The sequence below is a fragment of the Corvus hawaiiensis genome, chromosome 18 (genome assembly GCF_020740725.1).
Source record: "Corvus hawaiiensis isolate bCorHaw1 chromosome 18, bCorHaw1.pri.cur, whole genome shotgun sequence".
NCBI lineage: Eukaryota > Metazoa > Chordata > Aves > Passeriformes > Corvidae > Corvus > Corvus hawaiiensis.
In genome coordinates this window covers 566,267-589,141 of record NC_063230.1, presented here as the reverse complement: position 1 = coordinate 589,141, position 22,875 = coordinate 566,267, and the positions used below count along the sequence as shown (strand labels likewise).

The following is a 22,875-nucleotide window of genomic DNA, read 5'->3' as shown; positions in this document are numbered from 1 at the left end:
CGGCGCGGTCTGAGCCGCCTCACCCCCCAGGAGGAGCTGGAGATGCTCTGTTTTATCAGAGCTGCTGACCTCTTACCCTGCCGCAGGCCAGCCGAGGCTGGATCATGTCTGGGCTAATCACCGGGGCTGCAGAGCCGCCAGGGGCTGCACCCACCCCGGTATGCGGGAGCTCAATTTCCCAGCCTTCCCTTCTTTTCCCCCTTCTTTCTGCATTTTCTCCCCCTCTCCTCTCTGCTCAGTCTCACGTTTCTCACATCTCCATTTCCCCACCGGCTGCCATCCCTCAGCCACCCCGAGCACCCCTCCTGTCCCTCCCGTCTGGCAGGACAGGTTTGCTCGTGTGTGGTCTCACACCTGCGGCAGCAGCGGGGATTCTGCCTCTGCTGCCCGGGCACCGCTCAGTGATAACAGCGACAGCGGCAGGAAGGGCTCTGGCCAGGGGACATCAAACAGGAGCCGGAATGCTGCGCTGGATGATGCTGGGCGGGCAGCCCAGGAGCTGCCAGGGAGTTGGCATGGGCAGGGGAAGAGGCAATTGCTTCCTTTCTTTCCAAAAATCGATTCTTTCTGCCAAAAAAAAAAAAAAAGAGCAGAGAAATCAATAACTCTTCTATTTTTTGAGTTTCTGAAAAGTAGTTAGAAAGAAATCTGGAAATGGGAAGGTATGAGCACACAAGTTCCCAGGCTCTACCTGCAATTTCTTCTAATTATTAATAATTTCTGCCACGAATTTCAATGTAAAGCACTCACCTCCTCAGAGCCCTTCTGCCGAACCCATTTATTTACAGAACTGCCTGCAAATCCCAACACAAGCCCCTCAGCTGAATCAAACTTCAGCTCGTTTGCTGAACTACCCCCGATTCCCAGGGAAATCCTCTCCCAGGTGCTGGCTGGAGGAGCTGCAGCCATGCCGTGCCTGCCCAGGAATGCTCGGCGAGCCCGGCTGGGGTGAGAGGCTCTGCTTTAATTTGCAGTAATGAGTTCCAGGGTGATTAAACTCGCGGAGTGCCAGGTCAGTGCGGGGCATTACCACGCCCAGGGCTGTGCCTCGCTGCTCCCTCTGCCATTTCAGGGCTCGGGTTCATGGCCTGTCCTGGCGAATCAGCACCAAAGCAGCCCCAAATGTCCAGGGGAACTTTCCTGAGGGGCACCAAAGGCATGGCGAGGCTCACCCCAGCTCCCTGCCAGCTGCGCCTGCTGCCGAGCTCCTGGGGACATCTGGTGCCTTCTGCTCCGTGATCCTTGGCCCTGCTGAAGTCCCTGCACCCTGGAGGAGCCCACTGCTGGGAATTCCTCCTGCAGGAATAGCTCCTGTGGAACTGCTCTGGCAGGATGGCTCTTAATGTGGGAATAATTACAGCTTTTTAAAGGCAGAAATAGATTTGGACCATGGGGAGCTCTTCCAGTCTCCCCCTAGGCCTTCTGAGATCTTTTTTCCTGTGCTTTTAAGGGGAATTATCCAAAGGAGGCCACTCTCCTTTCAATTTATGAGATCAGTGCTTAAATACGGCTCGGCTGACAATTCAATTAATTGATTCAATTTGGGGCTGGTTTGCAAATAGCTCTTCCAGGGCTCTCCCCAAAGCTGGGATTTCTCCTCTGCACTGGCTCTGAGCACCCCAATCGGCACCCAGGCACGTGTGGGGTGACAGGAGGAAGGTCAGCAGCATTCCCTGCTCCAGATCCCTCCCTGCTGGATCTTTTTCACCCTGCTGATGCCCAAACACACCCCATGGACTGGCAGCAGCAGCATCCTCCCCCGATCTTGTTTTCAGGTGGGGAAACTGGGGCACTTGAAAGCTAAATGAGCCTCTTTAATCCCAGCCAGGAAGAGGCAGAACTCAGCCTTTAGAGTAACTCTGATTTCTATCATGCCATTTTTAGGATGATGGAGAAGACACAGGTCCCTCCACAAAATGAACTAACATTGCCAAGGAGTTCCTCGTGCTGTCAACTTTTCTAAACAGCAAGAAATCCAAATTTTTGCAATGAACTGCTCCAAAACCCGAACATTAAGGAGACAAAAAGGCAAAATCGGGGCTTGAATCTCAGAGTGCTGAGCCTACATTGTGCAAGGCACAGCAGCCAGCCCGGAGAATCCCTGTCCGTCTCCATCTGCCCGGGAATGACAGAGATGGATGCTGGGGCTGTCCTCCCAGGAGAGAGCTGCAAGCTTTGGGAGCCCCTGATGAAGATGTAAGAGCCGTGTTTGACACGCCAGCTCTTTTGTTGGGGCACTCGTGGCTCGTGCCACGCGCCTGCCAGCCAGGAGCCACCACGGGCCTGCCCAAAAGGGTCACCGGGACTCGTGGCCCCTTTTCTGCCTGCAAAAAACCCTGGGGCGATAGGAAATCTGCCCAGAGAAAAGCTGCAAGAAGCATTTTTTGTGGGCACATGTGGTAAAAAGACCAGAAAACAACCAAGGTGTGTAACAGCAGGGAGAGATGCAGAATGAAATGTTTGCTGGCCCCGCAGAAGCGGGGAAGGCTGAGCAGCTCAATCCCCAAGGGGCAGAGCTGCTGCCCTGAAGGAGTTAATTCCCCGAGCAGTGCACTAAGTGGTCAGCAGCCCAATAAATTACGGCCTGGAAAGACAAACCCCAATCATCATTAGTCACGGCTCATTGGCCTGTTAAGGCTCCTCAGCCGAGTTTATCTCTTCCCTCCTGTCCACCCGCAGCCATATTTCATGCTCCGAAAACAGCTGACCCTGGGGGTCAGCCAAATGAAAGCCCCATTCAACAGGTCCTCCAAGGCCCGGCCACGGAAAAAAACGGCCGAGGTCAGAATAACACGGAGCTGCAGGCAGTCCTGGGCCGCTGGCTGCCCGCAGCAGACGCTCCCCACACGCTCAAGTGACCAGGACATGTTAATCCGCTGCAGGATCAGCAGGGTCAGGCCGGGGCTGGGAGGAACAGTGGCATAATTAGGTGAGGGTGACCTCCATAAAACAGTAATGGGCTTCCAGAGCAGCCCATGGTGCTTTGCACCGTCTTCCCGGCTCCTTGGGATGGAGGGAGGCCTGAATGTTGTCCTTGCTCCTGCTGGTGGGCACCAGGCCCAGCGTTTCAGCACTCAGGGTGATTTTAGTGGGAAGCGTTTTAAAAGAAAGGAGTGGGGGGAATGTCTTAATTTCCATTAATTGCCATTTAAAAAAACGCCAGGGAAATATTTGGAGCAGTTGGAAGCTGAAGCAGGAGGTGTGGAAAGGCCCTGCCTGCACATAGCAGCAGGAAAAGGGAGGGGAAAGGGGGTGCTGAGGAATAAGGGGGGTTTGAAGAATGGTTTTGTAGGGTGTTATTTTCCCAAAACCCTGGGAGTTCACGCACATAGGTTTGGGAATCTACCTTGGAAGAGCTGGACAACTTGGAGAGGGATGAAGGGAGAGGAGCTTCAGGCCAGCCACAGCTTCATCTTCCTCCACAGGATGGTTATAAAAGTCTGTGCTGGAGGGCACAGAGTGGCTCAGGGCGAGCTCATGGTTTTCATGGCAAAGGCATATGGCCACCTGAAAACTCCAAAAATGCTCTTAAAATAAAATTTAATGCCATGAAATTAAAATCCTGGAGATTAGCAACAAGTGAGAACACTCACTCTTCAGCAACACAGCGGGGCAGGGCTTTAATTCTGGAGAAGAGATTCTCTGTGGAGGGAAGAACAAGATGGTGAGGAAAACACCTCAGATTTTACATTTTGGATAGATTGGGTTTGAGCCAGACTGGTTTGAGTTTTTGACTATGAAAGGGTTTATGGCAATACCGAGTGAAGTAGTAAACATTTCAGAAATAATCCTTATTTAAATTGATGGATTGAGACTTAAGGGTTTGACTAAGGAACAACAGAGATCAAATCAACTCCTGTTTTACCAATCCCTTGGAAGTCAAACTCCTGTTTTCCAGCCCTTTGGCTGGCAAACCAGCATCACCTTTAGGAATTCAAAGCTGGGCCAATACCTGAGACCAGGGAAACCTCGTGGAGGTGTTTATTTCTGGGGATTGAAGGTTTTCCTGCAGCAGCAGGAGATGCTGGTGCTGCAATGGGCCTCCTTCTCCCACTTCATGAGCAACCTGTGCACCTCCAGATTCTTGTGCACCTCCAGATTCTAACAGGCTCTGGAAGAAGAGCTGGAATATCATTTCCCTGGAGCTGGAGGTCAAATCTGGGGCTGAGCCCACTTTGCCATCCGCATCTCTGTTAAGGAAGGGTTTAAAACCAGCTCCTCTGTGATCTCTGTCATTGAGCACATAAATCAGGGGCCGCTGGCTCAGGGCTTTCCCTTTTTTTCCAGGGAAGCTGAGGGAGGGGTGAGTATCAGGGATAATTCTGCTGAGGTAATTCCTGCCCAAAGCAGCTGTGGGGGTCACATTTTAACGCAGCTATTTGTCTGCCTGTTTGTTGCAGCGTGTTGTGGGACGTTTTAACACAAAGCAATGGAGAGGGTGTGATTTGGGACATCCCATCTCCCTGCTCCCTCCCTAATTCCAGGGACGATAATGATGGGAGGATGCCAGAGGCAGGTGTGGAGCATCCCAGCCCTGGATCTCTGCCACAGCCGCAGCAGAGCTCAAATGGGGGAAAGGGAGCTGAAAAAGGGGGAGGAGGAGGGGGCTGTGTTTCCTCCTCTTCCTGGGCTGGAGAGGGGGCAGCTCCTGGCTCTGAGCACCATTTGCAGCCAGGGATTTACAGGATTTGGGGAAGCCAAGGCAGGAGTCAGCACTGGATGGTGAGGAGAGAGGGGAGGGAGAGGTGTCCCCGTCCCCAGAAGGCCAGGGTTGGTTCTGGCTCCCAGGGATGGAGGATGGGGTCTCTGGGAGGGGGGGGCTGTCTGGGAAGCTCTGCCTGAGGGATTTTGGGCAGCACAAGGATGTGAGGGAGGTGTTAGGGAGCTGGGGAGCTCTGAAGTGGGGTCTCTGTCTCTCCCCCCTTCATCCATCCAGGGTCCCCCAGCCCATAGCTCCTCTGCTCTGTAACTTGGATGACTGAACAGCGTCATCCCTTTCCCTCTGTGGGTCCACCAGGAAAACTTCCAACAACCAAAAATAATCTGTTCTAGATAAAAATCATGGGGCTTTCCACAGGATTTGTTTTTTCCCTCTACTCAGAGACAAAACCTTCACTCCAACAACTCATTTTGGGAGAGTGCTGCAAAGCCTGATCCCACCTGGAGCCACAGCCTCTATTCCCAATGGAGGAGCCTTTTTCTGCCATCCTGGATGCTGGGACGGCACTGAGCCTGCAGCCAGGGAGCAGGGGTGTCACCCCATGGGTGCCATCCCCATCTTGGAGCTGCTGGAGCAGGCCTGGCTCTCCCAGCTTGCTGCAGGTGTTTGTGGGAGCCCAGGGAGCTGAGCCGTGATATCCCAAACCCCGGCTGAGCACTCCAGAGCTCCCTCCCCGCCGGCCACGGGCTGCTTGGAGGACAAGGAGTGACTGGACATGGGATGGATTTGTTCCTGGACCAGGGAGGTGAACATGGACAGCAGAGGAAGGGCACGGAGCTGGCAGCAGGTAAGGCTTGGGATTCGCATCCCTGTGTTCACAAACTGGTGGAAAAGCAGCCCTGGAAGTGAGGCAGGAGCTGGGACACATCTGGCTCTTTATTCCCAGGCTATAAGGAAGCCATTAGTTAATTTAAATAATTACCTTCTCCTGGTGGTGTTTCCCGTGCTGCCCCAAGCCAGGGGCGAGAGCTGCCGGGCCCTTCCCTCCTCTCCCTGTATCAAACGTGCCTCCCTCCCTTTTCCTTGGGCAGAAGCAAAGGCTATCTTATTTCCCCCACCTTTCCCCTAAGCCATCTCGCCCTTGCCAGGCTATCTGTGGAGTTAAATCCCGTTCAATCCGCTCCTTTGGAAGGCCTGGATCAGCAAGGCGCAGTGACAGCGCATTCCCACGGCGGGAGCCGGGAGGGGATGCAGCAGAAACGCCTGAGCAGGACGTCAGGCCCTGCGCTGGTGGAAAATTTACAGCCCCAGGCTCGGGCTCTGGGCCCCCTTTTCATTCCATGCGACACCGAGCGAGCGAGCCTGAGCTCTCCCCGCGTTTTCATCCGCTCCAGCGGGGCCTTTCCAGCTCCCAGCACCACGGGCTTGGGAAGAGGGGCCACAGAGATGCCGGCTCTGGCCAGCAGCAAATCCAGCAGATCCAGGAATAAAGGGCAGGCGGTATTTCATAAGCTTAGGATGGGATTTAGCTGTCCAGCAGAGCCCGGGAGAAGGAGCTCAGCCAGCGTTTCCCCAGGACCGGGGGATTTGCTGGAGCTCTGCTTCTCTCTTGTCCCCAGGTAACAGAGGCATTTTTCAGCTCTTTGCTGGCTCCTCCATCGTCCTGCCTGTACCAGCTCTGCCAGCACGGAGCTGTGGAATATCCTGAGTGGGAAGGGACCCACAGGGATCTCTGAAATCCAGCTCCTGGCTCTGCACAGGACAGCCCAACAATCCCTGAGAGCGTTGGCCCAACGCCCCTTGGTCCCTGCCAGGCGTGGGGCTGGGCCCATTCCCTGGGCAGCCTGGATAGCAAGATTTTAACAGGTGCCTTCCAGAATCGCTCTGGAGTTTGGGAAGAGGGTTTGTCTAGGCCCAGGACTGTGTGGTGATGTACAAATGAGGATGCAGAAGAGGGGGGATGTCTGCTAGAGCTGCTTGCAGGTGGATTTCCTCCTCCCAAGGCTCTCAGGGAGGACAAAATGGGGATGTTGGAAGCTGGCAGGACAAGGACTGGAGATCTCCAGGGGTCCCTCCTAGCCTAGTGCTTCTCCAGATGCTGGAATTATGTGGCCTGATGGGTGCAGCTGCCTGCAGACACCAAGGCAGGTGTTGGGATGTTTCCTTTTGCTTGAATGATCTCACACCTGGCACTTCACCCCTGCCCTCTCTCCTGCTCTGCCCCCAACTCCTCCACTCTCCTTCCAAAGCAGAACTGCCAGAGGTTTTGTTGTTCCCGGGCTGCCTTCCCACCCCTCTGCTCTCTCCCAGGAAATGCTGCCTCCTGTGTCTCAGCACGTTTCCCCTCCCCACGCTCGGGCTGCCATTCCTGTCCCATTCCAGTTCCACTCTTCCCTTCCTGAGCACGCTTAGACTGGATATTAGGAAGTATTTATTCCCTGAAGGGGTGCTCAGGCATTGGCCAGGCTGCCCAGGGCAGTGGTGGGGTCAGCAGGGATTCAAAAGGGAGGGAGGGAGGGGTTTAAAAGCCGTGTGGCACTGGGGGACAGGGGTTGGTGGTGGCCTTGGGGGATGGTTGGATGGGATGGTCTCTGAGGGCTTCAGGATCACAAAAATCCTGTGATTCTGTGGGCCACGTGGAATGTTCCTCAGACCCTCTAACAGCAGGATGGAGTTTACAATCCCCACCTGGAGCATCCGTTCCCAGCCTTTCCGAAGGTGGGAGCTGCACGGCCCCGCCGGGATGCCCACCCTGCCCAACCACGCTCCCTGCCACGCAGCTTCCCCTGGGCCTGGCCTGCTCTGGCTGGACTGTGCTGGCTGAATCCTGGGATCTCAGCGTGGTTCCAGCCCAGATGCCAGTGTAGGAACCAGGACATCCCCTCACCCATCTGCTCCCCCCCAAGCCCTGGATTTCATCTCCAGCTCTCAGCTTTGAGTGGCAATATTCGCTTGGGCTCTGAGCCATCCTCTCTGCCCTCTCCACCACGTGGAGAGGTGGCAGCTGGTTCAGCAGAGCTGCTGGGGCCCTTTCCTGCCCTGCATCCCCTAATTGGTCAAGTTGAACGTGGCTCCTCCACTTGCAATTTGTCAGGGCTTTATCTGAACATCTGCATCCCGGCCTCTTATTAAGCCCTTAGAAAAACCAGAAGTGTCTGATGGCTGAATAGCTTTAAATTTGGAAGCAGAGTGGGAGTAGATGGGAGAAAATGCATTGCCCTTGATGTAATCATCAGAGGAGGACAGTTCTGAACAATGACCAGATCGTCCTCACCCCAACGATGACAGCAATTTCTGACTTATCACCCCCCAGCACTATATTAAGGCACTGAGATTGCAGTGTTACTCATTAGCACCACATCTGCTGGAAATCAGCATGGGGAAGGCTGCTGAGGGTGTTAAAAAGCTTCAGGATGGCACAGGGAGGACACTCCCCCAAAAGGGAGAATAATGTCCTTCCCCTGCTGGGGGTGCTCAGTGCTGGTGGGCCAGGGCGGGCAGCCCTTGGATGGAGCTGGTGGGGACAGCAGGCACTGGGAGCTGCAGGTCCTAGGTGTGCCCACCCACGGGGGCTTGGCTGAGGCTCTTCCCTTTTTCCTGCCTGTTCCCAGTGGTCTCTTCCCATGCTGGCACAGCTCTCTGCATGGCACACCAGGTTTAACCCGTGTCACTCTGCCCTTCCACACCACGGCATGAAGATCCCATTTCCTGCATTTTGAAGTTCTCAAGTATCCTCATCTCAATGCAGTCATGGGGAAAAACTTTGATTCTTAACAAACCCAGATGGATAAAGGAACTTTGTGCCATCTATCCCGCCTTGCACCGAGACCTGCCCCGCCCTGGCTGCCCCCAAAAGCCCTCACCTTGCTCAGATTCCTCTGACAGCTGAGCTGAACTTGTGGATGACTTCAGGAGGGACTCCCTGATTTTGTTCCCTGCCTGGCCTGGTGAGCAGCCAAACTCCACGGCCCTCCTGGTTCACAGGCTGGAGGAAAACCTCCTTGCGGTGTCTTTGCTGGTTCTGAGGTTTAGCAGTTGCAGCAACATTTGAACAATTCTTCAGGACCGATCCTTGACTTCTCCAAGCAGTTTTGGTCCCCCAGAGAACCAGGGATCGGGAACATTAGGGCTCCAAAGGTATTTCATGGCCTTGTGGCTAAAAACGCAGAACTGTGAGGATCTCCTGGAGCTGCCGTGGTGGATTTTCTTCTGTGTGAAGTGAAGGTGATTTCTGAGCCTCCCCAGCCACCGCAAGCCGCGCTTTGATTCCCAAGGATGATGTGGAGGACGAGGAGCACTGCTGGCAGGCTTTGTGCTGATGTATGGCTCTGCACAAGGGTCCAGAAACCCCATCCTGCCTTCCTGGAGCTGCCCTGCTTCCCTCAGGAGCCAGGGCCGCTGATCTGCAGAACCTCAGCTCGAGGAGCTTTCAAAGGACCGCTTGAGCAGCTGGTGTGAACCATCCATCAGTGCTCCTGTCTTCGCTCCAACCCGCTCCGTTCTGGGCTGCCTTAACTCAGTTATGATGAAATTTCGAGCAACTGCTCCTGACAAATGAGACTTCCTCCAGTGGGTTGCTTCTTTAAACTGTTAACACATGCTTAAATATTGTCAGAGCTCAGAAGGAGAACATTTAAGCTCCCAAAGATCCTTCATTATCAAAGGCAGCTGCTGGCCTGCAGGGGATCCCTGCCGCCCAACTGTGCGTCCGTGGGAGAGTATCCTGGCAGGGATCCTTCAGTTACAGGAACGAGGGCAACTGCCCTGGGAAAGGGGCTGGAGGTTATAATAGCAGGGTGGAAGTGGTGGAAACGCAGAGTGGACAATGCTGGCATCCAGGACCTGAAGGGAATCTACCAAGAAAAGATGGGAAGGACTTTTTACAAGAGCCTGGAGGGACAGGACACAGGGAATGGCTTCGCACTGCCAGAGGGCAGGGCTGGATGGGATACTGGGAAGGAATTGTTCCCTGGGAGGGTGGGCAGGCCCTGACAGGGTGCCCAGAGCAGCTGTGGCTGCCCCTGGATCCCTGGCAGTGTCCAAGGCCAGGCTGGACAGGGCTGGGAGCAGCCTGGGGCAGGGGGAGGTGTCCCTGCCCATGGCAGGCCATTGGAACGAGGTGATCCCTCCCATCCCAAATCATCCCAGGATTCTGTGACTCAGGACTTCTCCCCATTCCACATGGACCTCAAGGAGCTTCAGTTTCCAAGGAAAGGTCTTGCAAGGAGAACAAAGGTTTTGTGCAGCGCTGTCCCAGCTCAGCTGCCCGACAGCCATGGCCTCTCCGCCCGTCCTGCGAGGGAAGAGCCCCCAGGAGATTTCCCGTCCGCTCCTCCCAGCCTTTCCTGCCCCAGCTCCCACCGGTGCTGCTGTGACAAGTCTCTCTGGAGGGCACCAGGAGCTCTGGTGGCAAATACTCATTAATTGATTCGCTGGGACCAAGGAGGAATCCAATCCAATTAGAGATAAATAATTGATGCCATCGAGCGCCGAGATTGGGACGTTATTGATCAGGGGCACGAGAGGGGCCGACAGCTGTTCCTGATGTCAGCGCCATGGAACCTGAACTGAGACAATGACCCTTCAGCAGCCCCTGGGAGGGCCAGGGGACACCAGCCCCAGATGAACCATCTGAGGTCTCCACACAGCACAGAGGAAACCACTTGAATCCTTTAATCCTTGGCCTCTCACACCGAGGGCCTTGAAGGAGCTCCTGAAGATTTCAAAGGATGCCTGAGGTAACAACTTTAGGTGGGACCTCAGCCACAGTTTTCAAACAGCCATTGGTCATCCTGCTAAACCCACACCCTGCAGAGAAATGAAATGTCCCCTCCAGCAGCACCAGGAAGGAACTTGGTTGGACGAGTAGGGCAGGGCAAGAAATAATTCTGCCGCAGCTTTGTGCTTTGGTGGCTCCAGACAACGTGGAAAGGAGCAAGAGGGAAAATCCCAATGAGAATGTGGCCCTAAAGGTACCCTACCAAGGGAGGGAGAGGGGGAGGAGGTTGGGGGCTGGTGTGTGTGGGGTGAGGATTGCCTTCCTGGGGATTGCTCCCCTGTGTCTATTCCCAATGGAGGGGCATTTCAGGAGTCAGGTCTGGAATGAGGGCAAGGATTTTTCTGAGGAGGATCAGAAAACTGTGGGCTCTGCCCACCCATCCCTTTCAGCCTTTTAATGGCTGAGGAATTGTTGAAAACCTGTGAACCAGATGGAGATTTACCCCCAGCTCTGGTGGAATTTGGATTAGTGGTTCCTTACAGAGCTCAGGGAGAAGAGGGTGAAGCTGTGAGTGGTCCAGAGAAGTGAGGATTGCTCACTGATATCCCCTGGAACGAGCACACGGTGATCTCAGGCAAAGACAATCTCTTATTTCCACTCCAGGACATTTATTTGGGTCAGGGTAGGGAAAGTTGATTTACTTGCCAAGGTCCCACGGGGCTGGTGAAAGCACAACTGCCACACGTTATGGTGTGAGCATCCTGATCCCGCCCGGTGACTGTTTGTTACACTCGGCCACTGGGGAGTTTTCTCTCTGCCCCCTCCCCTAAATCCGCTCGAGTGAATTTGCCCTGAGTGCTGCCGGGCCCTGTAAAACCACGGAGAGGGGATGGAGCCGCAGGGATCCGGGACCCAGCTCCTCGCAGAGCTTCCCAGAGCCTGCAGAGGGGAACACCTGAAGCTCTGTCCTCTGCTCAGGGCCTCATTTCACACCTCATCTGCCAGGGGTGGGAGTCGTTCACAGCGTCCCAGAATCGGTTTGGAGGGATCTTAAAGATCATCCAGTGCCACCCCTGCTGTGGGCAGGGACACCTTCCACTGTCCCAGGCTTCTCCCTTGGACACTTCCAGGGATCCAGGGGCAGGCACAGCTTCTCTGGGCACCCTGTGCCAGGGCCTCACCTCTCTCACAGGGAACAATCTATTCCCACTATCCAACATAAACCAGCTCTCTGTCAGTTTGAAGCCATTCCCCCTGGTCCTGACGCTCCAGTTCCTGATGAACGGTCCCTCTGTGGTCTCCTTGCAGCCCCTTCAGATCCTGGAAAGCAGTTCTGAGGTCTCCACTCAACCTTCTCTTCTCTCAGCCTGTCATCATCCTCGGGCCCTTATCTCCAGCAGAAGCAGGACATGGATCTCCAGCAGGCAGGGCTGAGGTTGCCTGTGATGATCCATAAGGCGGAGGGCATGGAGGATGAGCCTTAGGAGGGTGCCCCTCGTTGACAGGAGGACAAATTCTGATTTCTTATGTTGGATGAAAACAGAGCCAGTGGACTGGAGCCTGTCCCTGGGGCACTGAGCTCCCCTCTCTGGTGCCCAGGGACAGCACCCAGGGAGCTCCTGGAGCTGGGCCAGGGCAGGCTCAGGCTGGAGAGCAGGGAAAGGTTCTTCCCCCAGAGGCTGCTGGGCACTGCCCAGGCTCCCCAGGGAATGGGCACGGCCCCGAGGCTGCCAGAGCTCCAGGAGCGTTTGGACAGCGCTGCCAGGGATGCCCGGGTGGGGTTGTTGGGGTGTGTGGGGAGGAGACAGGATCAGGAGTTGGATCAATGGTCCTTGTGGGGCCCTTCCAGCTCAGGACACTCCATAATCCAAATGGTGCTTTCCAGCCCTACATTCCCAGCTCCAGGCCAGAGCCCCTTGGCTTCCCAAGCCCCAGAACTGCCTTGTGAGCCGCCCTGGGCTGTACCGATTTGCGTCTGTGCCGCACCCTGCTCCCAATCCCCGCTGGCTGCAGGGCTCCTGCCTCACACTGGCCGGACTCCGCTGCCTCGGCACTTTGGGATTGGCCTGGCGGGTTTTTTCCAGGCAGGAAAAGGTTGTTCTGCTGCTGGAAGCGCCATGGTAACAGCCCCGGGAGCGCTGCTGCGTTAAACCCCGCAGCACGAGGCGCTCCGAGCACGCCAGCTCCTGCTCCTAGGCAAGGAGGGAGTTTTCCTTTGTATTTATCCCCCGGAGCCTGAAGCACCAGCCTGCTCCCTGTGCATTGTGCCGGCACAGCAGCCCCATCGCCGGCGATCCCAGGGCAACGAGGTGCCAGGATCCCAACAAAACCCCCCGCTCGCAGCATCCGCGGCCGCCGGGGGCTGCGTGCGAGCCCAGGGTGTGAAAGCAGCCCCAAGGCGCTCCCCGTGCTGCAGCTGCTGCATTAACTCGCGTTCAGGGCGCTCTGCAGAGCACTCAAAGGGATAAAAGCAGGGGGAAATCATCTCCCAGCCTGACCTGGGGCTCGCAGCACCCCGTGGACCTGCTCCCTTTTCTGCGCGCACGCTTCCAGGTAACAGCTCTTCCCAAGAAAATCCAGCGTCTTTAGGAGGAGCAGGTGCTGTGCAAAGGCAGCAGCGGGGCCCGCAAATGGAAAACTCCTTCGCACGCGGATGGGAAACGCGTCCTGCTCCGAGGGAAGAGACCTGGGGGAGGTTTGCTCCCACCAAGGTGGTGCTGGCTGCAGAGATTTGCGTGTTTAGTGACTTCATGCACATCCACTCACCCGCTTCCTTCCCCGGCTTCGCAGGGACTGCTCGTTATTTGTTTTCACAGCTAATCAGAGCCTCCCCGGGCTCAGCCCCCTGATTAGGGAGAGAGGGCTGAGCCCACAGGCAGCCACGGTGGAGGATGCCCCGGCGCACAGGCTGACCCCAGGCCGCCCTGCAGACCCCACGCTGCAGTCGGGACATTATTTACCCCGATATTGCAGCGTTCTCTTAAAATATATTGAAGGAGAGATTGGGAAAATGAAGTGCATAAGATTTATCCTGCACCAGAGGATTTCAGCATCCAAGAAAGCCAGAGAGTCCAGTCCCTCAGACTTAATAGAAACCTCCTGCTTTATTAATGTTGCCTGATTTTTTTTTTTCCCTTGTCCACAGGTCCTGGGCAGAAAGTCAAAGCTGTATTTGAGGAGCTTTCCTGGAGGTTTTCATTAACATCAGGGCCAGGGAATCCACTGCAAATGTAAAAATAATAGATTTGAGAGCCCTAAAAGGATGGAGATTTACTCACTGTGGAAATATTAGGGAGAAAGTGGGAGTGGGAGGTTCCCAGGGCCCGGCGCTGCCTGACTGTGAGCTCTGGAAGCTGCCCGAGGAGCTGCTGGGAATGGGAGAGGAGGGAATGTTGCCTCCGAGCGGCTCTGCAAGGCAGCTGCGGCTGCTCCGCTGAGCAGCGAGCTCCCAGAGCCGTGGGTATCCCCGAGAAACGGAGAATTTCCTTCCCAGAGTAACGGGAAAAGGAGGATGGGGAGCTTTCATCAGCCACGGTGTTCACCCTCGGAGCTGGAGGTCCGGGGTGATGCTGATGCCCAGCAGGTCAGGAGGGACCCACCGGAGCGGGGTAGGAGAGAGGGATCGCTGCTTCCTGCTGTGCCCGCTCCTTGTGGGAATGCTGGGACCGCGTCCCCTCCTTCCCAGGGCCTGCTCCTGCGCCCCACACTGAGCGCCAGGCCACACTGTCACCGCCGGTGGCGTCACCTCTGTGCCCAACCTCGCCTGGCAGAGCTGCGAGAGCCACCAGCGTGGCACAGCTCGGTGGGCGGCAGGGTCCCGGCTCCGGCTGAGCCCGTGCCCAGGAGCCGCTGCACGGAAAGAGCCCCTCTGCTCCCGGACAGGAAGGGTCTGCCCTCCCCACTCCGCTCCGCCCTAGAGGCAGTAACCTGCTGAAGCTGCTTGGCACGGGCTGGTTTTACGGTGGAAAACGGGTTTAAAATGGGTACCGCTTCCTCTGGAAGGAGGAGCACAGCCTTTAGCTCTGTGGCATCCTCCAGGTACAAGTGAAAACCCTCAGCCAGAGCTTCCAGCCAGCTGAGACCGCTGGGTACCAGAATTCCTGGGAGACGGAGGGACGGAGAAGTGAGATTTCCGTCCATCTGGGCAAAACAGGCAGCGAAGCCTCTGGGTGCAGATGGAACTGGCTGCAGGCTCGGATGCCAAACCAGCCCTCCGAGGAATCCTGGGGAGCCCCTGCCAAGCCCCGCTTCCCTGGGAGACGGCATCCGGCGTGCCCCGGAGCGCTTCAGCTCCTCCACAGCTCCTCCCTCGGCGCTTTTCAGCAGCTCCGCAGCCCCCCAGCCCCAGCCGGCTGCGCTGGTGGCCCGGGGGCTGCAGGCATTTTCCCAGCGCTCTAATCTAACAGCACCAGTGGGAATGTTTACAGCACGCTGCCACTTGAGGGCTTATCAGCCCCGCCGCCTATCTCCCACCGCCCCAGCCTGATAAAGGGAGGGGCTGCTGGCACCCGGGGGAAGCGCCCGGAGCAGGGGACGGAGCTGGGGACTGGCCAAGCAAACCCAGCAGGGCTGCGGGACTTCTCCAGGAGCCCCTCTGTGTCACCGAGGATGTGCTGGAGAGAAGGAGCAGGGCAGATCCTTTCCCGAAGGGTCCCTCAGAGCAGCTTGGGAGCAGCAGCGGCCAGGCCCGGGGCAGAGGGAGCATCCCGTGGAGGGGTGATGGGGTGTGGGGGCACGGAAGCGCATCCCTGGGAAAACTAGAGGCGGGTCATAGGGTCATGTAGGTGGGAGTATCAAGTCCAAGTGTTATCCCAGCACTGCCGAGGCCACCACTGCCCCACGTCCCCAAGTGCCACATCCACACGGCTTTTAAATCCCTCCAGGGACGGGGACTCCACCACCACTGCCTGGGCTTTGCTGAAGAAATTTTCCCTTTTATCCAATCGAATCCTCCGCCGGTGCAACCTGAGGCTGTTTCCTCTTGCTCTGTTACTGGGGGGGAAGGGTCTGACCCCACCGCAGAGGGCGGCTCCAATATTTCCATCAAGGAGCCAACTGCTGACATCTGCCTGCCCTAGGAACAGGTTTTCCCTAAATTCCGTTCATCAGCTGGGGATAAAACGCAGCTCAGCTGGGGCCGCACTCTCTGCGTTGTGCCGGGGCTGAGCTGCAGCATCTTGGGAGCGTCCGCACGGATCCTAAAGGTCCCGCTTATCCACCTGCAGCGCTTAAACCGAGCAGAGTTCGAACAGACTTAATTTTTTTTTTTTTTTTTTTTTTTTTTTTAAACTTTAGGACAGGCAGGTGCCCTGACGTGTCCTTGCGGCTACCAAGCAGCCTCTGTCCCCCCTGCGCATCCCTGGTTCCCGGCGCTCCGGGCGTGGGACACGCCACGATTGCCCTCTAGTGGCCCCCGGCCCAGGCAAGGGGCGCTCGGGTCCCGGGGGCTGCGGGGTCCCGCTCTCGACCCCCCCCTGCCCCCGGCCGGGATCCCCGCCCCGCTCAGCGCACCCGGTCCCTGTCCCCTGCGCGTCCCCCGGGCTGTGCCAGGAGCCGCCGCTTTTGGGATTCGGGCTTTTCCCGGGATCTGGTGTGCAGCACGCCTGGCTGCAGCCCCCGCACGGCCCTTGTGTCCCTACCCCATCCCTCGGGCTGTTCCTCAGCCTGGCAGGTTCCCCCAAGCAGGGAATCTCAGACTTGAGGGTTCGGAGGGTGGTAGGAACAGGGAATTCATTCTGGAGGCTTCCCCGGCTTTATTTTGAATGTTTTTAGTAGAATCACAGAGTCATGTAGGCTGGAAAAAACCTTTAGGGTCACTGAGTCCAACCAACCCTTCCAGTCACCACAACCCCCCAGGGATGGTGACAAGCCGGTGCCAGTGCTTGATAATCCTTCTGGTGAAGAAATTTTCCCTAATATCCAACCCGAGCCTCCCCTGGCACAGCCTGAGGCTGGTTCCTCTCCTCCTGATGGCTGCTGGCTGGGAGAAGGGAGTGATATTTTAACAAGAAAGTGGCTGCTGCTCCTGCCAGTGTGGCCAGGAGGGATCCCCAGGTCCCACGTGGGATCCAACAGAGTCTCCCAACACAAGAAGCAGAGGAAATGGAGAGGTAAACTCAGGGAAGGAGGGAAGTTTGCAAAGGGAATGGACTGGGATCCACTCCTGGCATTGATGGAGGACGCAGGGAGAGAGAGGCTGGAGAATCACTGCGGACTTTCAGCAGTGCTGCGAGAACCACGCACAGCACACTTGCCCGTGTTCACCCTCCCCCTTTATCTTAACACGGACCTTTTGAAGAGCAAAAACATCCTGCTCTTCCCAGAGCTCTGCTCCCAAGGTGTTGTGCTGAAGGAATCTGTCCTCTGGTGGGGCTGGCTGCTGCTGTTCTGCTCCCTGCAGTAACAGGAACCGTTTGCGTGGCTTGGCAGGACCTGCTTCACCCCGGCCAGGAGATCACAGCCCCATTTCTCATCTATGAATAAATCAATACAGCTCTGGCAGGGCTGGGAACACGAGGGAATAGAAAGGAAGGTTTCCTTCCTGGAATGCTCCCTCCTCGGTGGGATCTCCCAAGGGACCGGGCAGAGGAGAGGGTGAAATGTCCTCCCGTTCCCTGCCGATGTTTCTGGAGAGGTTGGAGACCCTGGGCTCTTCCTCCAGCCCTGGTTTATGTAGGACAGGGATGGGCAGCACTGGGATCATGATCCCTGTGTGTCCCACGGCCTGCCATGGAAAAGGGAAAGGGCATTAGGCAGGACTTTAAAGTGCTTGGAATTTTTTAATATGAAGGTGCCACTAAGGAAAACCTTAGATAATATCTTTTTTCTCCCAAAAAAGAAGGGCAGGGAAGATGTGGGAGCACATCCCCAGTGTATGCAAACCACAGCCTGGACTGTGACACCGAGCACAAACTGCAGCCACGGGTGCCAGGTAAGGGGAAAACGAAACTGGGCTGTGGATTGCAGGGAAAAACACAAGGGCAGGGGTGAAAAACCTAAAAGAAGAGACTGGGAAAGTGCTCTAGAAAGTCAGAAGGACAGGTGGGAAAAAAACCCAACCCCAGGACAATAACGAGGGAGAGGAAATAGCTGGGAGAAAGCAGAAGGAAGTGGAGCCGTTGCAGGGGGTTTATTGTTCTCACCTGGTGGATTTTATGTCCTCCATTACCTGAATCTGTCCCTGGGTGACTGTAGGGTTTCATTAACTCCCTCTGTGACCCTCTCAAGGGTTTATGGCCCAGGACAGACCCCAGTGGCCATCACCATGCAGAGCCAGTGTCCCAGCAGCCCACAGATGTCCCCAAGCCGCAGCAGCACAGGGGCCCCTCGTGCCTCTCCAGGCTGCAGGGCCAGAGCTGGTGGTGCTCAGACGTCATTGCAGGGGCCTGGGTGGTGTTTCCATTCCTGTCCTGGAAGTTTGGAGCAGAATAGGAGCACAGGAACATCCCTTAAAGCTGATTTGGCAATGCAGAAGTCGCTTGTGTCCCTTCCCACAGGCAGAGGGGGAATGAGGAGGTTTTGGGGAGGTCGTGAGGAGCTGGGCAGGGACAGCTGCAGCTGAGCCCTGTCCACAGCCCGTGCCTGCCCTGGGGTTTTTCCCTTGCAGGGAGAACAGGGCTGAGGGAGTCTCACTTCTGGAGCTGCGGGCTCTGACTCTCATCCCTCAGTGAGCCCAGTGCCACTCGGTGCTGTATTTTGTGCTTTCCAGACTGAACTCTGGATCCCCCAGCTGCCCCTGCCGGGGCTGATCTCCCCTTCCCTGACCAGCACCATCCCCCCCAGAGGCTCCCAGCCCCCAAACCCAGTTCCCCCATGCTGCCAAGGCCCTGCCTTGCAGATCCCTCCTCCTCTGCAGTCCTGGGCTGGGTGAGGTGCCCTTTCCATGGACACCCAGCGGCAGCTGCTGCTCAAAGCCTGCTGTGATGCTGTGCCAGCCCTCCGAGTGTGGCTCAGGGCACCTCTCCTGCCCACCGGCCTGGGGGGAGCAGGAGCCAAGCCCTGGAGCACAAAAGGGGCTGTGTGGCTGCTGTTTGCCCTCCGAGAGCTGGAGGAAACTTGGCAGGGAGAAGAAAGCCTTCAGAAGCTCCTGGGACAGCCGGGATTTACGTTAAGCTGCTCTCAGGAAAAAAGGGAATCTTGAGTGGGAGCAGGTACAGCAGAAGGGATGTGGGCAAATGGGATTTGTCTCCATATATCCGAGAGGAGCAGTTCACTGTCACAACTGCAGTTTATGTGCTCGTGAATTGCCTTTGTCACCTGCGGGAGGCTGGTTCTGCTCCACTGAGACACCACCTTTGGTTTCGGAGGGGGTCTGGAACAAAAACACCTCAGCCACGTATTTTTAACCTGAATGTCTTTAACTTCAGAGAGCAGCAAGAAGGATTAAAAGCCCCAAAACCTCTGTGAAAGAGGGCATGGTGCACACATCTGAGCTGCAGAGCTGGAGAACGCGGAGGCGGCCGTTTGGAAAGAGGGGCAGAAGGAGAGCGAGCTGAGAGGCACAGAGCATGGACCCCCTCTCCTCGGGGCAAGGAGGGCTCTGGCCCTGTGCCAGTGTCCCGGGCTCAGGTGAGATGAACTTCCCTGGGGGCGAACAGCCTTGCTGCGAGTTTATTCCGTGCAAAGGGCGGGGCCGTGGGTTCTTTCAGGGTTGTGCTGAGGGCAGGCTCTCCCCAGCCCAACAACGAAATGGATCTCCACCCTGGCCGGGCTGAGTGGGGCTGAACCCGCTGTGGGGCTGGGACGTGGCCAGGAGGACGGTGGTGTGTGCTGGCCAGGCCAGCACAGAGCTGGCATTGAGAGCCAGGAGCCTGCCAGGCAATCCCTGGATCTCAGCTCCCTCTGGGAATGCCTGTCCTGGTGGTCCAGCGCTCAGAGCCTCACTGTGAGTGCTCCCAGGCAGAGAAAGGCACAGGGAAGGCTGAGGAGGGTTTCCACAGCATCTCGTGACTCCTCTGACAGTCAGATCCGCGTGAGGGGATTCTGCTGCTTGCTTAGGCTCTCCTGAGACCCACCAGCATCTTGGGAATTGTTTAGGCTGGAAAAGATCCCTAAGAATCACCCTGAGGGAGATGATCCCCCCTCTATCCTGGTAGAGCATTGCACCCAGGTCTGGAGTCCTCAGCATGGGAATGGTGTGGATCTGTTGGAGCACATCCAGAGGAGGCCACAGAGATGCCCAGGAGGCTCTGGAGCCAGGCTGGGAGAGCTGGGATTGTTCACCTGGAGAAGAGAAGGCTCCAGGGAGACCTCAGGGTCCCTTCCAGGGCCTAAAGGGGGATTATAAAAAAGTGGGACAATGACTTTTTCCAGGGGCAGATGGTGCTAGGACAAAGGGGAAGGGCTCTAAGCTAAAAGAGGAGAGATTTGGATTGGATGTTAGGAAGGAATTGTTCCCTGGGAGGGTGGGCAGGCCCTGGCACAGGGTGCCCAGAGCAGCTGGGGCTGCCCCTGGATCCCTGGCAGTGCCCAAGGCCAGGCTGGACACTGGGGCTGGGAGCAGCCTGGGACAGTGGGAGGTGTCCCTGCCCATGGCTGGAACGAGATGATGAACATCAGCTCTGGTTAAACACCCTGGAGTGCTGGGGGAGCTTTGTGGGGCTGCTCTGGGCCTGAGGCCTGCTCCTCTCCCCAGCCTTGTTGGCCAAGAACATTCCCTGGGGTCACCAGCTCCCTGCTGCTCTCCTGGCCCTTGGCTGCTCCCCAGATTCCCTCTGCCCCTCCCCCGATCCCAGGGTGTCCCTTTGTGCCCCTCCCCGATCCCAGGGTGTCCCTTTGTGCCCCTCCCCGATCCCAGGGTGTCCCTTTGCTCCCCTCGATCCCAGGGTGTCCCTTTGCTCCCCCCGATCCCAGCGTGTCCCTCTGCCTCTCCCGATCCCAGGGTGTCCCTTCACCCCTGCTTTCAGCCATTTGGCTCCCTGTGCCAGCTGCCCGGAGTGCCCAGAGCTGTAAAATAAACCCAGAGTGGCACCATTCCCTGGAAGAAAGCAGCTCATGCCCCACGTTCCCTGCTCTCCCCTTTTCCCTCCTCCACCTCGCTGCTCTCCAGGAAATCTCGGGACCGGTGATTTATGGGCAGTAAAAGGGAGAAGGAGCCTGACTTGGGACTTGCTTTTGTGAGGCCTCGGGGGAGTTTTGTGGGGCTCAGCTTGCCTGGAAGGTGCTCGGTGCTGGTGGCTGCAGGTGGGAGAGCCTTGCCCAGCTAAGAGGGGAAGCAGAGGAGCGTGAAACTGTGGGACTTGCTCAGGCAGAGTGGGCAGAGGGGGAGCAAAAACAGCTCGTGAGTGCTCTGAAGTTGAGGACGGCTCCAGGCAGAGCTGGCCCAGCTGCAAGCCATTCTCCAGACAAACTAACACTTGCCACCAAATGTCCATACGATTTTGTGGCTCTGCTCTATCCATCACGCCTAATACGTGGCTGCATAAGCCAGGCTTAAGTAATGAGTTGTGACAGGCTGTACATTTCTGGGTGATTATGGCATGTGTCATAAAGCAACGAGCTGGAGGCAATAATCCCCTGGAAACACATTGCCCCGGGGTGTCCTGTTACCCTTCCGAATGCGAGTCACAAATGAAAAAGTAATGAAAACAGCCAAGAGCTCGAGCCACAGGTAGGGCAGGGCTGTGGGGGGATCAATCCTCCAGCCCAGGCCGTGGGGATCACTTAGATCCAGCACCCACTGTGCCACCCCACGGGTGCTGCCGACAGCCAGGCCCTGGGTGCTGCCACTTCTGCCGCCAGGATCCTGGAGAAGCAGCTTTTCCTCGGTGCTGTGAGGGTTCTCCCGGGCTGTGCTCACCCCCAGCTCACCTGGGTGCTTTCTCCGCTCTAAACCCGTTCGGTGAGAGCTGAGCTTTGACTGGGCTGGGCTGCGATGGCCCCAGGGGGTCCCTTCCAGCTCAGGGTGTTCTGGGATTCCTCTTTTATTCCCGCACTTAAGGTGGAGCATCTCGTGAGTGGTTTGGGATAACAACCTCGCCTTTGTTACCTGGGCTCCAGAACTGGAGCGGGATCTCAGAGGGGGGAGGCTGAGGCTGGCACTTGGCTTTTCCTTGGCTCTCCATCTCCTGGCCTCCACTCGCTGCACCCTCTCCTTTTCCGGGGAATAGGAGTTTTCTTTCCAGAGAAAGTTGGGAAGAACAACTCAGGGAGTGGCCTGGAAGCACAGGGATGTGCTTGTCCTGCCTTTTGGACACAGCCGGGAGTGACCCACCCTGAACTCAGTGTGGACCTTGAGCACGAGGTTGGACTTGAAACCTCCCAAGGGCCCTTCTGAGATGGAATTCCCATGATTCCATGGAAATTCGGTGCATTTTGGGAGTGTTTAGGAGCAGAAGTTGCCTCTCTTTTCCATGAAATCTCACCCACAGGGAAACCACTGCCACCAGGAGAAGGCACCAGTCGTTCCATGGGGTTTTATCTCCTTTCTCAGCCTCATTTGCATCAGATAAGGGATTGATCCAGAGGTTTGTGGGAGGACTTTCACCACCACGTGTGTGATACCAACAATCGTTTCTGTGGCTGTGCAGAGAGTTCCAGCTCCCCATGATGAGCCCAGGAATGTCTCCAGCTCCCTGTTCTTCTCTCCACAGGAGCAGCAGAAGATGCTGGGAAATTACAGCACAAGTTTATTTCTTCCCTCTTTTTTCTCTTTTTGTTTTTCCCAAGCTTAAGGAAAACTCCCAACAAAGAAAACTTCCTTTTTCCCCTTCTCACATCAACACGATTTGCTGGGTAATGACGGATGGAGGGCCAAGATGTGCCAAATGCCAGCCTGGAAAGGTAAAAAGCTTTGATATTCCACAGGATCCAAGGCCTGTTTGCAAATTTGGGGCTTTTCAGGAAAAAAAACTTGTCACCAGTTCGATTTTCTTGGCTCGCCAGGAGCGGAGTCTTTTCTATCAGCTGCCTCAAGTTTTTGTTTAAAAAAACTTCCACTGTTGGTGGAAATGAGGGGCTTTTCCTCCTCTTTTCCTCCTGGGGGAAAAATCCAGGCTGAGGAATTCCAGTGCCTTGAGAGCTGACTGAAAACTGCAATTTTTTAGTTTGAAAACAACAAAATGAGATTTTCCCCTTCTGCAAAACAATCAGAAACCAGAGTTTTTCATGCAGGAAAATTGAACAAAAGCAGTTAAGTGTGGAGGAAGTCTCAAATGCTTCCTGACTCTGGGAATTTTTTTTTTTTCTAAATCATTTGTTTCAATAAAAATCTGACATTTCAATAGGAGAAAATGTTTTGTTTGGACTTTTGTGTACATAGTTGAAATTTACCAGCATCAAAATGCGTTCTGACATTTAATGTATAATAATATGTCATGAGATATTCGAATATGCTTCAAACAAAGGGGTCCAGAGAAATAATGCCCAGAGTGAAATGAAATATTCCAGATCTGGAAAGTTGAGGAAAAGCCTTGTCCCTCTTCAAAAATTTCATAGAAATGGACAAGTTCTTGCAAAAGATTCTGATTTTGAGCCAAATGTGGGTTTGGAAGGACCA

The 22,875-nt window shown here is 56.0% G+C and overlaps 1 long non-coding RNA gene across 5 annotated transcripts; it reads left to right on the top strand.

The window, feature by feature from the left end:
• Positions 1–9,724: 9,724 nt before the first annotated feature.
• LOC125335522 lies at positions 9,725–22,599 on the top strand. 5 transcript variants are annotated; one of them, XR_007207470.1, is made up of 4 exons: positions 9,725–10,632; positions 13,525–17,310; positions 18,746–18,947; positions 21,749–22,599. It is a non-coding gene; the product is annotated as an uncharacterized LOC125335522 (long non-coding RNA). The 5 variants fall into 5 exon arrangements; XR_007207472.1 differs by having other exon boundaries at positions 17,218–18,947; XR_007207473.1 differs by having other exon boundaries at positions 13,525–18,947; positions 21,971–22,599.
• Positions 22,600–22,875: the final 276 nt, after the last annotated feature.